Source organism: Onychostoma macrolepis, chromosome 04, assembly GCF_012432095.1.
Source record: "Onychostoma macrolepis isolate SWU-2019 chromosome 04, ASM1243209v1, whole genome shotgun sequence".
In the NCBI taxonomy this organism is placed as follows: domain Eukaryota; kingdom Metazoa; phylum Chordata; class Actinopteri; order Cypriniformes; family Cyprinidae; genus Onychostoma; species Onychostoma macrolepis.
In genome coordinates, this window is record NC_081158.1 from 32,328,746 (window position 1) to 32,347,342 (window position 18,597).

General features: G+C 36.8%; 1 long non-coding RNA gene across 2 annotated transcripts; it reads right to left on the reverse strand.

Annotated features, from left to right (window-relative positions):
• Window positions 1-356: 356 nt before the first annotated feature.
• On the reverse strand, window positions 357-6,840 carry LOC131539267 (uncharacterized). 2 transcript variants are annotated; one of them, XR_009270820.1, is made up of 4 exons: window positions 6,422-6,840; window positions 3,037-3,204; window positions 2,755-2,943; window positions 357-2,164 (listed from the first exon to the last, which is right to left on the reverse strand). It is a non-coding gene; the product is annotated as an uncharacterized LOC131539267 (long non-coding RNA). The 2 variants fall into 2 exon arrangements; XR_009270819.1 differs by having other exon boundaries at window positions 357-2,943; window positions 6,422-6,837.
• Between the last annotated feature and the right edge of the window lie 11,757 nt (window positions 6,841-18,597).

The window sequence follows — 18,597 nt, forward strand, 5'->3', positions numbered from 1 at the left end:
TTTAATTACAAACTGCATATATTTAAATTTATTTCTATGTTTTTTTTTTTAGTCCTGACTGGTGCTTCAAAGGTCTTAAGATACAGTTACACTAGATTTTAAGCAGAATTATTCGGATAATTGCAATGATATAAGGTTATACTTGTTTTAAAAATGAAAAACAAATAATTTATATATATATATATATATATATATATATATATATATATATATATATATATATATATATATATATATATATATATATATATATATATATATACATACATATACCGGTATATATATATATATCCCAAATGTCGAAATACTCTAAAATATGAACCACAATACTCATTGTGCAACATTGCAGTTAAGGCTGATTTATTTATTTTTCTACTTTATATTCTTGAAATTTATGTAGCAGGTTTAAACACGTTCAGGTTCACATAATGGATAATTAAGGCAGAAGAATTTACATCCAAATATATTTCAACGGTGGAGAGACTTTGCACATTAAAATAGTTACTATGCATTCAAATCGTGTCTTCTATTTAGATCTGTGTTTCTCATAAGCAGTCAGAATGAGAAAGCAATTGTTTGAACAAAAAAACAATACCAACGAGAGTTGTCAATTTTAGTCAGTTTACACAACTACAAGGAAGAGGTAATAAAAAGACAACCTCTAGCTATGATGAATATTGCACTAAGTTTGCCTTAGGCTACACTTAGCTGTAGTCTAATCACTGGGCTGAATGACTTCTGTATAGATACCAGAGAATGTCTTGTCTGTGCATCACATTGAATGCAAACCTCCTCCAAGCTCAGGGCAGACCTGAGCTGTAAAGGTTCTTTGACCTAGAAAAGCAAGCCCCTTCTTCATACATATCCTTCATGTTTGATCCTCTTCAAAATCACCAGTCTTTGAAGTGAAAGAATTAATGAGTTTCAGAAAACTGACTCAATTCTTCTGAGCTGTGAAAATTACAGATGCACACCTGTTGTAAGAAAATGTCTAGGACAGCATCTCTACTCTTCTACGGTCCCAGAAAGAAAAAAACAAACAAAAAAACAAACAAATCTAAATTCAGATAACAAAAGGCAACAAACTATACACTCAAATATAGATTGGACAACATATAGGCTTATCAGCTTTTAAAAGATAAAAGTTAAAAGAAAGAAATTGACAGCTCCACAAGAACACAGTCACAAGCCCAACAGTAAGCAACTATCCTGGGCTTTGACATTAAAGACAGAAGATATTCTCTGTGTAACCCTCGAGAAAAAGAAGCTGGTAAAAATGATATATATAAAATAAAAAAAAAACTGCTCCATGTTAACAAAAAGGAATACATTCAAATACATACTCAAATACATTTGAATGGCCATCGATGGAAGGCAGGTGCTTTTTAGAACCAGATGGTGAAGTATTATCTACCAGCAGAAGCTAATGGAACCATGCCAACCGGCCAAACCTTGACCACACATGAAAATATTAACATTGAGGTCTCATGCATGCCAAAAAACGACGGAACCTTGAAATTCTTTGATTTTTGAGATATTGCCTTCACCCACCGGTAAATATTTCAAGATCCTATTTACACAAAAGAGGGCTTTACCACTCGAAAATAATAAAAATCTGAGGCAGAGGAACAGGCAGAGTAACATAGCAATTGTGCGCAATGGTGATCTGTCCTGCTCTCAGAATTCTCCGAAGAAGGAAGTGAATGATCTTTAAACAAAACCAGCTTGAAATGAATCCAGCTGAGGCCTTCAGCCTATTCAACCCTTTGAGTGATTTTACAGTAGCCATGTGGAGGTTTTAAAAAGCACTACGTAGTGAGTACATATATAATCGCTTATAAAAACCATCCCTTCTTCTGCTGAAAAAGGTGTGTGGGTGTGGAGAAAAGCTTACAACGCTGCGTTGGCTGTGAAACAAGCTCTGAATTGAGGAGATGCAGCCCCTTCATCGGCAGCCCTGAGGGAAAGTGGCGATGGAGAGGCACATCCTGTCAGCATGTAAGCCGTCTCCACTCTTTGTTTACACCGACCCGTTTAAACCATTCCAGGATGCGTGTGGCTGCCTCATCTGCATAATCTCTGTCAAGAGTGACAAAAGCTTCCCAAAAATAGGCAATGAAAGAGTCACAGGCTGGAACCAGAGCAGAGTGGAGGTCTTAGTGGTCTATAGAGTTGAAGAACATGGGAAAAACATAACATAGGAGAATTTGATCTGCAGCCTTGCGTCTGAGCCGTTTATGTAACAGTGACCCATTCTGGTGCCAGGAAGATCATAGTCATCATAAAATAAAATAATAATAAAAAATCTATTACATAATTAAACATAAAATGTCACATATCTTGTATATGCAAGGCTTCATACATTTATGGTTTTCCTTGTAGAGCTTGAAGGATCTGTCATACAACATCTTCTAACGTTTCTCAACTTTCACAATCAGTCAGTGATCATGTTTGAGGTTTATTATTCCAGGAATCCATTAAGATGTTATTGTGCACAGGGGTACCCAGTGCAACGGCACAGGAATAAAAATGAATAAGCAAAGAAAATGTAGTGCTGCTCATTGTGGGTAGGTTATAAAAATAACTTGTAAAATAGAAAAGATGCTTTTGATCATTTGTTGCTTGTGCTGTGTCATGAAGGAATTTACATGAAGAATCATCTTTAGGATTTATTTTTTTTCTTAAATATTTTAACTATTTAAAAAATAAATAAATAAATAAAATTGACTCTGGGTCAACTTGTCCTGTACTTACAATCCTGTGAATCTCTGTGGTTCAAAGGTGTGAATAAAACAGCAACGCAGGAGTGGATTTCTGGAATCTACAGTACGAATGTCTTGCTCTTTTCTTTTAGATTCAGAGCGAGCAAGACCTTCAATGTTCACAATCTTCCGTCACCGGGTTCTTCAGTGAAGCAGAACTACAGTGGTAAGCCAAATGTCTCTGTGTGGGGGTCGAAGAGAACAAGGGGGTCTGATTTTAAAATTACAATCCTCTATTCATCCTTGATGACTGCTCGAAAGTTCAATTACCCACCAGCAGAATATGATTGCTCAGTTTTCTTCTAGTCTGGAGAGTTATCAGTATGGCTGCGGAAGACCGCAGGAGACTCAGCCGTGATCCTCTTGGTCTGACAAGCACTCCCAGCATTCAACCAATGTTTCATAATAAAGTCTTCAGTGAGCTGAATCCTGTACATATTGCCTAGAAAAAAAAAATATATATATATTCTTTTACCAATGTGTATGCTATTACATTCCCAAATTAAAAAAAGAAAAGAAAAGAAAAGGCAAAACCAAATGTGCCAATAGTGCAAGGCATGCGAGTGACTGGTGGGTGAAAAATGCCAAAATTGCTGTCTGAGACTGACGGTATAATTGTACCTCCTTTCTGCAGCAATCCAACAAAACATTCTATCCCCAATCTACCAATCATGGATGACTTATCTGGCAGAGGGACTTGTCAGAGAACAGGGCAAAGCTAGCGCACATGCGCTCTACAAAACAGATGCTTTTGGCTAAAAATATCAAAATACTAAAGGCCGTGTGGGAATCCCGTAGATGCCTGCAATACAAACTCTCTCAGTGACGAGTCTGGATGTAGGGCGACATCTGAAGTGACGGCATGGCACCGACACCAATCACAATATATGATGAGCATGTCAGACTTTACAGCATGAAGCCTATTTATCTTAACGGATTAACAGCTATATAATTAAAGCAATCATTACATTGTGTTGTAAAGTTAAAATTTGTTTTTGTTGTAAAATTTAGAGTGTCTAGATGAGACATCTCCATTATCATGTTCTGCAACTGTCTGCAATCACGCCAAATTATGTCTGAAATGTAATTGTTCGTTGGAAAGATAAAATGACAAAATGAATACCACGAATGAGCTTTCCTGTCTGTACATCCGTTCTGCACTATGGGCCGCTGGAGAACACCAGAGACGAGGTGAGCCTTCATCACTTGTGCCGTTTCAGACACAATAACTACCTGAGTGAAGGCATTTCATTTCATATGTAAAGTGGAATTAAACCACTCCATCCAATGGCAGGTTGACAAAAAGTATATGCCTACTGGGTTATTGGTAATGAACATTTCAGGCTATCACAGGTTAGGAAAAAATATTTAAGAGTTAATAAATAAAACCTTCAGCCTTATCAAAGTATCAGCAATTGCTTTGCATCCACATTGGATTTTGATGGGATCTGTGAGTTCATCGTCAGGTTGCGCATTTAAGGCTGTTCACTGGTAGGGGGTTTGAGTTGCTTCCTGTCAGCTGAAAATGAAAAGAGATTGCAGGCAGACCTTACACGTCACACTCTCTTATTGAGTTTGAAACAACACACATATCAGAGTGATGAGAAGACACGATAGGAAACTTGCAAGAACAATCCTGAGAGGTGGCTGTACGTCACCTCCCTGACCTATGATGATAGTGAAACGATCGCCTTTGCCTCTCCTGAGAGGTCTGGAGCAAGAATGCAAGGTCAGCTTTAATAATATGATAACCTCAAATGAGAAATTCACAGGACTGGTTTCACCGACGCACCTCACTAGGGAGATGGCCTGCAGTACGCATGGAGTTCATGGCTCAAGGGCTTTCTACAACAAACTTCTTGAATGGTTTATTTATTGACTGAATAATTTTTATAATACCACTACCACACAAAATATCCCATCACAACGCCATCCCAATTCTCTAAATCAAAGCAAACACCTTGAAGTAGGGGTAGGCAATATGACCAAAATCTAAAAAAAAACCCAATATGAGTAATTTTATTTCACTGTAACGATATGTATCAAGATAGAGTTATTTTTGCTTTCAATAAGCTCTTTATGATATCAAAATTTTTGATACCATAGTAATTTTATAATTCTTGTCACCAGTGTCAATATCACAAAAACCTAATACTGGCCTAAAAAACACACAAAAAAAACAACAACAAGCAGCTCACTGAAGACATGTAATCAGTCAGTGATTAAATAAGAATAAGAAACTCATTACAAGCAATAGGAGCAAATGAATAAGAAATGCTACACCCTGTCATTTAAAGAGCTGCCCGGATCCAATATACTGTTACAAATTTGTTTTCTTTCTTTGCGGTTTGCCTTCACTTAAGACCTAAATTTCCCGCGTTTACAAGGATATTTGCAAAGATGGGCATTTTGACACATACAAATGTGTGTGTTTAACCATTCAAGGCCTATAAAGTGGCAAAAATACTCCCACGCTCTTTGAGCACCGTCTTCACAAGCGCACCTCTCTGGCAGCACTGAAAGTGCGCGCATATAGCGAAATGAGTTCTCTTTCATTGCTGATTGCATTTGAACAGTTTAAAACACTTGTTTTAAACCTCAATGCTTAAAAACGAGTGCAAATGATAAGTTTTCGTGACCATGTAGCACAGCAATGTCACGTGAACGTGTAACTGTGATAGAGATGGTAGTCCAAAATCTCTACCGGCTGAAAAATTTCTACAGGTTAATTGTGTCTACCGGTATATCGCCCGCCCCTACCCTGAACACGTCTTAGGTCACAGCAAACCACAGACATCTGAATAGACAAAATGTTTCATTGTGTGTAAAGCAAGTCATTCCTCATTCAGCTGGTTTAGTGCATAGAATAAATTCCCTTTGTCCTTTTGACTAACTCACTTCACAGAATGACACCTCAAATTCTGTAGCTTGTAGAGGCGTGCTATTTTTTCCAAATGATGAGACTCGTGATTTTTGACAGACAATAGAACTGGTTAACACAAAAAAAGCAACAAATTTACAATGAAAAAAGAGATCATTCAGAATATCATGAATATTTGCTCACACTTTATTTTAAGGTCCAATTCTCACTATTAACAAACCATTAACTGTGACTTTTGCCTCAATAAGCTCCCAATTTGCTGCTTATTAATAATTAGTAAGGTAGTTGTTAAGTTTATGTATTGGTTTGGATTAGGGATATAGAATATGGTCATGCAGAATACGTGCTTTATAAGTACTGATAAACAGCCAATAAGTTAATAATAGGCATGCTAATAAGCAACTAGTCAATAGTGAGAATTGGTCCCTATACTAAAGTGTTACCAAATATTCGTTTGACTTCGGACAGTAAATAACCTCTTAGCAAATCCAGAAAACTCTAGCAAGCATCCACAACATCCCAGAATGACACAGCGACAAGTACAAATCACATTTACACGGTTTTATTTACAAGAATATAACTACAAAAAAACTTGTTTTGAATATTCCATGCCGTATTATACTGTACCAGGTTATTGCATTACTAAAAATCTTTTAAATGGAAAGGTCGTATAAATACATATTATGAATTATTAACACAATAAGTCCCATTTGACTTAGAGGGGTACATAATTCCTGCTGATTATTCTACAATTATAAAGACACAAAACAAGACTTACATAGATTTTTCCCCTGTTTGGAAATCCTGCTGGTTGCCACGAGAGGCTAATTAGCTGTAGCAATTATCATGCAATCCTAGTGCTTATTATGACTTCAGACTGGGCCCAAGGTGCATCGAAATTCAGGTGGTGGTTTGACTTTGAAAACTCTTTGCAGTCCGCAGTTCATTTGTTCCTTTTACACAGGGAGCCAGAGACTGGGTTTGTTTGGGCTAACTTAATGTGACCGTGAAGGTCATGTAATCAGCAAGAAAAAAAGGAGGTTTGAGCTCAAGTAATTACTTTGCTCTAATTACAGTAGCTGGTTTCCAAGAAAGGTGGAATACTGGGTCTCGCTGTGTAATTTCACAGGCTCAGTTTGAAACTTAAAAATATGTCTGTGTATTTAATTGTTACATGTATGACCTGTTTTAGTTTAGTTTTCTATGTCTCCGCCTGCCTGCCTAGTTTGTTTCCATGGTTTTTGATTAATTAGTTCCACACCTGTTTTCAGTTCCTCCCTGATTGCGTTCAGTATATATAGTCTGTGTCCGTTTTGGATTTATGTTTGGTTGTGCCCTTCCCAGTCTGTGAAATATTAAAACGAATTGTACTCCTTTGTCGTGCGCGTTACTTTACACACCAGACAACGTAACATTAATGAATGCTACATCACAGTTATGTTTGCAGTCAAGACACAGAAGATGACCTTTAAGCAGCTTCAAATAACTTGCTATCCACCTTATTTTTCAACGAGGAAGTAAGGCGTTTTCTGTGAATGTGTTCGCGCTTCCGGTTCATTAGCCGCTGTAGGGAAATAACGAGAAGAATAACAATGTGCAGTAAACTGTAAAACTGTTTGCACTACAAACCAGTGTGTTCATAATTAAGATAATATATTAAAATAACATGGTAAGACACCCCAGTTTGCAATATCAAGCAGCAAAACGAGGTGTTTTGAACAGCTTAAAATAGCTGGACGCGAATGACACCGGAATCCAAACACATTAAATTTGCAAATGGCCGCGACCGCTCTAACGGGAAAAATAAGGTAGATAGATTTATTCAAATTGGCTACACTTAGTTTATAATAAGATGATAGTTGCAACATTGAAACACTCTTCAAAAGACCAAATAAATACTAACGTCGCTGAAAAACATTTTGATAAAGATGAAAATGGAGAAAACCTAAAGGGAGGGAACAAATCACTGGTGTCAAAAGTATTCACATTCATTACTCAGGTAGAAGTATAGATACTAGGGTTTAAAAAAACTTCTGTAGAAGTTGAAGTATCAACTCAAGCTTTTTACTCAAGTAAAAGTGTAAAAGTACTGGTTTAAAAACTACTTAAAGTATAAAAGTAAAAGTAATGTAAGGAAGAAAATGCCATTAAGGACAAAAGCTTAGGCCGCGCTGCAGGGGCCTATTGTGCACTACCCCACCTCCTCAAAAAACATTTTTCTAAAGGCCATAATGACTATAATGTTATATTAAAATGTTAATGTTGAAAAATTTGGGTTGCACTAGGCTACCTGTTTCAGCCGCATATATGCCCATTAAAAATGAACGCATTTTAGTACAATGCAAATACATTAAAGAACCATATATGTGTACTACTGAGCATTAACATGTTTCATGGAGCGGAAGATATGATGACTCCCTATAAGTATTGTAATGGTGCAAAAAGTCAAACTTCAGAGGAATGTCATCATTAACCTTTATTGGAAAGTAAATGTACACCCAAGCTTAGCTGCAGGAATCTGTGAGGGCAACGGACAAAAAAATTGCTGTACCCAGGGCAGGCTTAGTAACAATTACCCTTGTATGGTTGTCTATATACAGGGGTGCACATAAGTTTTTCAGCCTGGTTCTCACATGAGAACCTGGAGATTTGGTTTGGTCCTCACACAGGCCATGGCATGTAGTGTGACCCATAAACTATAACTATAAAAAAAATAATTAATAATAGTGATAATAATATTATTGCGCTTCATTTTTTAAAAAATTTATATATATATATATATATAATAATCAAGTGTGATAATACAAATGCAATTATTTCATAGTAAACTTAAAAATAAAATGTTAATATTTTTATTATTATCATTTTTTTAATTTTAATTTTCATCATTTTCAAACGTAAAATCAGCGAGCTTTTATTTTGGCGGGTTGCCGGCAAGTAAGTATTATGCGCTTCCGGGTTTAGCGCTGCTGATGGAATTGCGTCAGTGTATGAAATGTCACAGACAGGTTTGCTTTGAAAACGGCAGCAGGTAGCCTAGATTATGCTTTCAGTTTGGATAGAAATCTTATACAGTACAGTTTGTCGATCTAAAATGGTCAACCATGTCGGTACGCAAATGCGCTGTCAAAACTTATTTACGCAGTGCATTTTTAATTTTGGTCGCGCATGCGGACCACTTATGTGCACCCCTGTCTATATACAATAAACATTAGTGCTGTCAAAATTAATGATTAATCCAAGTGATTAATAAACTCAATCCTGATAGCTTCCTGGTTTGTACTATGCTCAATTCTATAGCTAATGGCAACAATGTCACATTTAACTAGAAGATGTAACAAACACTTTGGACTCAATGCTGTATGTACAACAACAGGGTAATCTACATCAGTTACATTTCGCTCGAGTTCTCTTCTCGAGTCTCTGCCACGGACATCTTCGTACTTGGCTACATACGTCTGCTGTGTCCAGTGTTGTGGGTAACGAGTTACAAAGTTAGTATAGCCTACTTATCACAACATTGTCAATCGCAAACGCTAATTTATTCAAACGTCTCTCTACCGAACTACTTACTGTAGCTTAATTTGCGGAGGACGAAGAGAAAGCACCCGTTTGATAAATGAGCCAGTAGTGGAGAAATAATAACTTTTAAGAAATAATCTTTTTTGAGTAACGACCCCAGTCCTTGCTAAAGTGTGACGTGATTTGTGTCATGTGCAGGTGCGATGGATCGCGTACAAACCAATAGGGTGTCGGAATGGTATGTGTTTATACTTCTCATCCAACCACAATCAAATTCACTCTATCCGGATGGCGCGATTTATCTGGATAGGTTTTTTTTGAACGATGATAAGCCGGAATGAAAACAAGCCGAAATGAAATAGGAGTAACGAGGCTATTTTTAAAATGTAAGGAGTAGAAAGTACAGATAATTGCGTGAAAATGTAAGGAGTAGAAGTAAAAAGTCGGCTGAAAAATAATTACTCCAGTAAAGTATAGATACCCAAAATTTCTACTTAAGTAAGGTAACGAAGTATTTGTACTTCGTTACTTGACACCTCTGGAACAAATAATACAAATTTAAAGAATACTTCTCTCAAAAAATGAAAATTCTATCATCGCTGACTGGCCCTCTGTCTTTCCAAACATTTGATTATATTTCAAAATATCTTTTTTTTGTGTATTCCACAGAAGAAATGACTGTAGGTTATACAAGTTTGGAATTTACTCTTTTGGGTGAACTATCCTTTAAATCTTCAGAAAATTGCAAAGTCTTAATTTACATCTGACGATGAAGGAACCACATTCCACAGTCCTTTTCAAAAGCACTGAAATAATTAATTTCCTGTTCTTACAACACCCTTTTTAACTGTGCAGTTCAGAGTGGTAATAGCATCTTCTGAACATGAAAATATGTGCGATGGTTTCGTTGCCAGTTCCGGATATCTCATTACGTTTTTCACAACCTTGGTTGAATTACTTTACAGAGTTCCTAGAAGTCAGGGACACAACACAATTGGGGGAAAAATACTTTTAGCACATCTTGGTAATGTATAACATAATGTAGACATAATATTACATGACAAGACAAAAAAAAAAATTACGTACACTTTTGCAACTAAAAGCACATTACTCAGCAATACCCAGAAGCAGGTGAAATATGTAATTTCTACACCACTAGCAACACTATTTAGAACTGCAAACATATCAGATTTTGAACACTTTACAATTTGTGTTTGTCCTATATTCATGCATTACTTGAGCCACAAACTAAAAATCCACTTGGTGCCACTAAGTGGGAAAACTACACTCTTCGCCTTCATCAAAACTTTAAGCTGACTAGGATAGGAATGGTGGTGAATTAACATGCAATTATAAGCACAACTTAATTATTTGTAATATGGGCATCAATCGGACACGATTAACAGTAAACACTGGCACATCCTGCTCCCGTTTGGCATTTAATCAATGTTTTTAATTCTGCTTGTGTGCAGACTACGACATGGAAGGGAACGAAGGGGTTCCGGTTTATTTATATGAATCAGGTCTTCAGAGAGCCTGGCAGTTATCAGATTTCATCCAACACACTGCACAATGAAATTGAGTTTTAAGGCCAAGAGAAACATTTTGGCAGCTTTTAAAATTTGTTACTAACCTTAGCATGGTCTCAGAGGGGCTAAAACTTTGTGTTGAGTGCAGGGTGTGCGTTCATGTAATATAAAGAGGAGAGCTGAGCAGGCCAAGCTGTCACTGTGATTCTGACTCCACATTCACATCCAGCAAATAGAACTCAATTCATCTCCACTAAGGGTTTTCTTAAGTAATGTATGTAATAACCTTTTAGAATTTTTATGAAATTTCACTCCCAAAAGGACATGCAATGCTTTAGAAATTTTAGTAGCGTATTTATTATATTATTTTTAGTTGAATGCATTTTTAAAAGCTGTAATACACTAATGACGATTCAAAGAAAAAACATTTTACAATAAACCGATTTCCAAAATGCATCAAAAGCAAAACATCTGGATCCATTTTGCTTATGCAAAATGCGATTTATTCCTTTTGATTTTTAGGATGAAATGTGAATTATACATACTAATGCTTGTATAGTACCTAGAAAACTGACTGCAATAATGGAGCACTGTTGAAGCTTGTTGTGTACATTAAACCTTTAGCATTCTTATCTCAACCATCTCCTCACTGCTGTGGCATTTCTGTCATATGTGCATTCATTAAAGTGCAGCTTCTGACAGCTTATCACACTGCTTTATGTGTCACAATGATACCTGTAGCTGTGATTTACTTTCTGATGGAAGCTGTTAGTGGAGGGAGTCTGCCAAGCTGTAACAGCTGATGAATAGCTGCTCTTAAATTACTGTTTCTTGTATTGAAATAATCAGCACTGCATTCAGGGAGAGGGTCATACGCAGGTGGGATGGTGTCTTCACATTACATAAGTACGGACTGCGTGTGAGTGTGCGTCTGTTTTTCTTGAGCCCACTTGTAAGGGCCAAAATATCCTCCACACAATTTTTGTTTATGTCCTTGACTTTTCGGGGACACATTAAAATCCTGTAAAAACTTGTCATATTACACTTCATCCTATTTCTCAAAAAACATTTGAACATAAATGTGTATATTCAAGCATGTATTTGAGGTAACAGCTCTTTAAAACATCTCTGTCATTATGTTTTTGCTGTCATACAGAAGGCAGATAACCCTGACTCATTAAAATCTCATTAGGCAATTTTTGCCATCACTGATTTTAAATTTGTCATTGCCTGATAAAGCACTATGCATGCAGCAGACATATGTTTACTTCCATTATAAATACAATTCTTAACTAGATACACAAAGTTCATTGTGTGATTCACAAAAAGCTAAACATTCACATGCACCTACACTGGTCTGATTTCTTTGTATAGGCCTCATCTTCCCAATAAGCCACAGGCGCAATATTCATTAGCAAGTCCTAATGAGCTTTTATGGGGTTGTTTTTTCCCAGTAATTTTAATTTGCAGTATACAATACACTTTCAGATGCAGTGGAGGGCTATTGTGCAGCTTATTCAGGCATTATTAAGTTTTTTTTTTTTCAGTCATCATTAGCATTGGCCAAGCCTGATTGCTGCACAATACGAAACACGGCACAGATAAAGACCCACCTGCACAATGTTCCCTCAGGTGCTTCCAAGAAAAACAGACAATTTGCATCAGCGGCAAAACTGGAAATGCCAACCGTGAACAAAACCGCCAACTCCAGAGCTAACTTATAATCATTCTGGGAACCTCAACAGCAAAGAACAAATGAATCAACAGCTTTTAAAGGACTCTGAATGTGTCAATAAAAATAAATTAGGGCTGACAATTTCCATATTGCGGAAGAGTTAACAGTTCGAATGAAGATGAAATATGCCAGAAGAACACATTTTTGTTCTTGAAGGGTTTGTGTGGAATCCAGGTTCTTTAGTGGTCCACCATGCTTCCGGCACATTAGCCTACTGTGGTACTATCATTTGTTATTTTGGCAGCTCGGCTGTCATTAAAATACTCCCAAGCTCGGGCTCCATCAGAATGGCAGTTTAAAGAGAGTCAGCACTCTATTAGGCTCATAATAGAGACAGTCTCCACCGTTTTTATAAGTAACACTTTATGGGCAATAAAATATTCTTTTCTCATTTTTCACCCACTCGAAGAAGCATTTTTTTTTTTTTGCCAGAGAATGACCATATAAGAGAAGGCCAACATTTGGCACAGGCGTGTTTCAATTTGGCATGCATTATCAACACACTGCTTTTTTTATATTTTCAGATCATACCCGAGTACTTCAAAAGGCCCTCAGGCGCTACACTAGTGGACGGCCCACAGGCTGTTTACTGAGCACCTTACACATACTGCAGACAAAATTGACAAGAACTGTCTGAAATCAGCAATTCCAGTCTTGCTGACTAAATGGTGGTGATCCCGGACTTTATGCCGATGGTCTAAAGTCTAGCTATGACGAGTGGAAAATATGCTTTAAAGGGTATGCCAATAAGTGGCATATACTGTAGTATATTTCCTTAAATGCTATTTATTTTGGAACTCATTTACAACAAGACCCACCAGTAATGGATGTCAGAAGGAAAGGACAAACTGACCTCCACTCCTTCTAAAATCTCATCTCTTCATCAGAAGCACCCCTACTGCTTCTGAAAACAGCACAAGGACAAATTGTCAACAAATCCAAGGGGTTCCATAAGCCCCGACTCTCTTTGCTACAAGCACACTTTCAAGTGTTCAAAGAAATGAGGGCCATACCAAGCTCGTTATCTCTGTTCAGAGAAAAAAGGCATAAAATTGCTTACTGACAGTGTTTTTAATGCATAAAGAATGACCTTAATAACTTGTTTCATCTTACGTTAAAACAATTTAGTAGATACATGAAACAATCTTTCAGAGAGTTTAATCTGGTAAGCTTTAAGCAGACATCAGTGCTTAGGTGAGCGTTGTTTCTCTTGTGGAAACCACATTAATACCCACCGAAAGCAGTGCACAGAGGACCTTTAAAACACAAGAGCGCTATTAAGATTACAAAAGATCTTGAAGTAATCAAGGATTTGACCTGAAAAGAAAATTAATTGCTTAGCATCACAATACAATTCTTTCACCTTCTGAGAGCTGTGGTTCCTTTTGTGTTGAGAGATTGCCATTTTTCTTCTTCCAAAAAAGAATTCGAGTGTTTCATTTACAAATGTAAACAGTCGGCTCAGCCAGTAAGCTGGAAATATGTAAGCATTCTGAATTTCACAGTGCTAATTTATAGTTCAATATAAAACTGAAATTTAGTGAATCGTTAATCCTCTTATTCATAAAAATGTGAAAAACAAATGCTACAAATGTTAAGGCCATTACTTTTTATAAGTTCAACGCACAGCAAAGTTTCTCATCAGGAAATACTGAAGTAATTTAAGTTATTTTTCCATTTACTCTCGGTTAAGAGTGGGAGATGCTTTATTTTCCTCATAAATAACTGACAAAGTCATTTTTCTGCATTGGTAAGAGCAATTAATGTAGCAGTCCTATAATGATATGGCACAGAAATGCATAAATACTGCATTACAATGAAACTATTCTCAGGGAGCTTTCACACTTTGGTTCTTTGGTGTGCTAAGTGTCATTCTGTGAATATAATGGTTCAGATCCAAATAGTACAATGTGGAAAGACACCAGTGCAGGGAGGTGAAAGAGGGTGCAAATGAAATAAACAGAATGAGAAAAACAGACTCAAAAACTTCTATTAACAATTCTGTCAAACCTTAGATATAAATCACAGCCTATCTTTCATAACTACTCATATTTGAATAATATTGGGGAATATGCAAAGGCAAATGAAGACAGCTGGTTCTGAAAAGTAATGAATATTGAATTATGAGATGATTTCCTAAAGAAGATGCTATCATGGCAGAGCGGAACAGATTGCGGTAATCCTGAACGTCCGGCTTCATTCCACTGACCATTCATCACCCCTGGCCCCTGCTCTGCATTGAGATGGCAGCCGCTGTGGCCAAGAAGGCCGAAAAAAATGATCACCAAAGAAGACTTGTGAGTAAGAATGGCAGTGAAATATGTTACCTTTCACCTCATCCAGATGCCCGTTGTTCCAAAGCTTTTTCATGTGGAGGAAGCATGACAATCCTTTTTTCCACCACCAGCACAAAACCCAGTTAAATATGATTCATGGCCCCAGTCATGTCTCTCTTTATTGGAGATTGGCTAAGCTGAAACACCGGGGGGTATATTTTAAATCATAGCTTACCCACACTTTTTCCCCATCGTCTCTTCATTAAAGAGTGTTAAAGCTGAACAAAGCAGATGCATCATGTGTAACCCATGCAGCAATGCAATCAGTGGCATTGTGTGGTCATTCAACTAAATACAGGCTCTGAACCCAGACAACCTGCACTGTGCAATTCAGTAAACCACTGCCAGTAGATCTGAGTAATTTGACTAATTTATTTATTTCACAAAAAGGGACAGTGTACATTAATCAACATTCATGAATGTAAATGTACCCAAATTAGCCCAAAGGCTAGTTTTCATTGGTAGTCCCTTTGCCAGATGTTATTAGGCCAAAAAACTAGAGGAAAAAAGAAACAACGAAATAGAAAAAAACAATAACAACGAAATTCAACCAAAAATTAAACAACAATTTATACAAACCGACAATAAAGAAATATGTATTGAAAAAATTCAAATATAAAGCAGCTTATTAAGATATATAAACAACATTAATGTACACATTGTTGGTTATGAAGAAGCCATTTCTTAAAATGATCATATGATCGTTCGGGCTTAATTACTGAAACTGAAGCGTGTTGTTCTTTTATTTCCTTTTGAATTACACAATCTTGTGAGAATCTCCTGTGTCAGGGTTCATTCAGAATGTCTGCAGCAAAACGTAACTGATCAACGGAAACAAAAGTCTTTTTAGGGCATGTACGAGATAACAGCTAATTAAGAAACAAGCCCAATCTTGCTGTGCCCCTTGGTTCAGAACTACATCAGTGATATGATGGATTTTCTTCTATTATTGTATAAATACTGAAGATTACGACACTTGAGAAAGGAACTGAAATTTTCATCTGCAAAATTATTCAACAAACCTCTACCTGTTCTAACAGAGTACCGTAATTAATATTTGCCTGATAACACAGTTGTGCTTGAAACAAAAAGATAATTATAATTTCTCCTAATTTCTCATGATTACTCGTAATTACCACTCTATGATCTAATAAGCTTTCTTTTACACTTTTACTGGTGTTAGTAAAATAACTTTTAAAAAGGAAAGCACCAACACTTTATGGTATATCTCACCCAAAAAAAAGAAATTACCCCATGATTTAGCCATCCTAGGTGTATATGACATTCTTCTTTCAGACAAATACAATCTAAGTTATATTAAAACTGTCCTGGCTCTTCCAAGATTTATAAGTAAAAAGGGGTGCTTTTAATTTTTGGGTGAACTACCCCTTTAAGCTCTATCAGGAACCAACTGATGCTAAAAGCTGTCCATCAGCACACTGAATATGTGAAAGACACATAAGACAAGCTGAAATTATTTAATGCCAAAGATGATGTAGGATAAAGCATCATCAACTCATCCTCAAATTTGTCAAGAGCCTTGAGAGGCCCATTAAAAAAGGTTGACAGACCCTTTTTGTGCCATCTTTGGCTGTAACATGTGGGTCACCATGAATGGCAATCTATCTGGAAGGGCTAACACTCAATATTCGGTCCCTTCTCATAAATGTGCATTTAAGTCATAAGATACTGTTAGGCGATTGGCTGCTACATAGAGTTAAGAAATCTGAATATACATGTGTGCTAACTCTTGAACAACTTTCAACAAATCCATCTAACGAACCTTGCAAACTTTGATTAATCCAGCAATTAGTTCATCCTTGGAAACACTTTCTGTAGCAGCAAACACACTATAAATGTGACTTAACCTGCGGACTAATAAAAACCTGATCATTTTAATTCACAAACTGAGTAAGGATAGTCAGATTAGAACTCAGAGTTTTAAGAAGGGGAAAAACAAAATACTCATCAATGGACTCATCAAGTGGTCCACAAACAGCCTATAAACTGGGACCAGGAAAGCAGATTTGCATAGCATCGAGGGAACAGACCTACTTACTAGCATATACAAAACTCTGCTTAAATACAAGTGTTTGATATGTCAAGGGTTGATATGTCAGCTATATGAAAAAATATTTCTTCGTATAACATTGTCATAGCCAAAACTCTCTCAGCAAACATCTGAGAGAAGTTCTGCTGCATTATAAGATCAAATATGAACACCGCCATCACAATTCTGACCTGGATATTGTGAAACAAACATGAGTTTTTTCCTTCCTGTGGTTGTCCTTGTAGCTTACAAAAATCAAAAGGAATTGGGAATGGACAAACGACAATTTGATTTGACATCCTTGACCAAGATATCGATTTCCTGCTTGTCAGTCATTTATTACTAGTGGTCTGAGCTCAGGGAATGGGCTTCCCAACTTCCTAACAAGTGCACTCTTTGGAAAAAAAGCACACGCGGAGGGTGTAAGGATTATTGAAATACAGGACAAAGTTGAAGCCGGTAATTCCCAAAGGTGTGCAGCTGCGTATGAATTTGTATGCTTTGCACATGTGTGCATTAGTAAGCTTTTCTGGCAGAAAGACAGGCAGGTGCAGCTCAGTAGGGGAAGATCGTTCAACTGCCGCCCATGAGATGCCTCCTGAGGATTGTGGGATTGACAGCCAGAGGGTGGCATGCCTGCTAGAGAGGGTGGCTTCTCATGAGACCTTGCTTCTCCTGTCATATTTTCTCTTCTGTCAATGCCAATTAAAGAAGGATAAGACACTTCATGAGTCATTTCCTGTCAGGAAGGAAGCCATTGCTCTTTTGTAGCACTGTTCAGACAGATTCAGTTTTTTTGAGTCTGAGCGGTGTGCTTCTGAAAGGTTTCAGGGAGCTCTGCATTGGGTTTCATTTACATTTAGCGATGAGCAAGACTTGAAGCTTAAAAGCACAGAGTGGGATAGAAGTGTCAAAGAGTCTCACTTCTGCCTCCACCTCACAGCTGGTATTGGATTACGTATTCCAGGAGGATAACTTTCTTACTGTTATCTCTTGAGTATCTTAGAATTAAAGAAGATCCTTTGGCTCATCAACAGCACTCCTTATTTACATATTTGCAAATGGACAGAGCTCATGTAGTCTCCAGGAAAAAATGAGCAGTGTTGCAGAAAAAATTCATCCATATAATTAACTGATTCTAAATAAATAAATACATAGAAAATAAGTGAAAAACAAACAGGCTATTTGTAATGTGAAGCAAAAGGGTGTGGTAGTAAATAATTTTTGAAATAGGCAATTGATTCCAATGAGTGACATTTGATTGCGTTGAATGCACTGAGCCAGTGTTACACATCAAGTGGACTAAATGTAGGTAGACAGGCACTGAATTGATAGCAGTCTGAGGAATTACTTGGACATCTATAGTAAAATGATTCTATGAAACAATAGGAAAATTAACGACTGCACAAAAGTATAGGATGGGATTCAGAGATGTGTTTCACAAATACAGAAAATGTAAGAGATGGCAGAAAAGAGGCAGACAACATTCAAAGCCAGGGATAAGAAACAAAATGTTTTTCATTTTGGTTCATCTAGAGCAGAAACAGTATTTTAAGAGTATTCCATAATCTCAAAAATAATTTTACCACAACAAAATTAATAATAAAACTTCATATAGTAAAAATAATAATATTTGAACCATGTCTAATTCCTGCTCAGAATTGCAAGCCTTATGCATTAGTTGGATAATTGTGGTACATCACATGGTACATGGTTGAAATATTTAGCGGTGCTTGCCAAGGCAAGTTGTTAATCCTAATCACACTATTAAAAGCTATGGTC